Source organism: Trypanosoma equiperdum (genome assembly GCF_001457755.1).
Source record: "Trypanosoma equiperdum strain OVI genome assembly, contig: ctg_1908, whole genome shotgun sequence".
NCBI classification, from domain to species: Eukaryota; Euglenozoa; class Kinetoplastea; order Trypanosomatida; family Trypanosomatidae; genus Trypanosoma; species Trypanosoma equiperdum.
Genome location: NW_027123958.1, coordinates 175 through 653, shown reverse-complemented (window position 1 = coordinate 653; position 479 = coordinate 175).

Genomic DNA, 479 nt, shown 5'->3' with positions numbered 1-479 from the left:
ATTATTATTATTATTATTGCTATTGTTGTTACTGTTACTGTTGAGGTAATGATGACAATAAATTCCCTTTTCGATTTCTTTTCACTTTATTTCATTCATTCACTCCTTCACCACCCCTTTTTTTTTCCTTTAGTTTTCTCTATCATCTTTTTTCTTTTCTTTTTTTTCTTTTTTTTTTCTCTTTGTACGCTATTCGTTCCGTATTTGAGTGAATGTGAGTTTGTGTTGTTGTTTGTTTTGTTGTTGTTGTTGTTGTTTTTTTTTTTTGCAATACCGTAATGTATTTGAGCAACACACCACAAAAACAAAACACAAACGTATTCACACAAACACAAACACAGGTTCTTTTTTTTTTCTTTTTGTATCATCATGCACGAATGGGTACCATTAACTTGCGTCAACAACACCATTTAAACACCTGTAAATAAATAAATGCGAAATGTGTTTATATTTGTGACTTTTTATCTGCAATATAATGA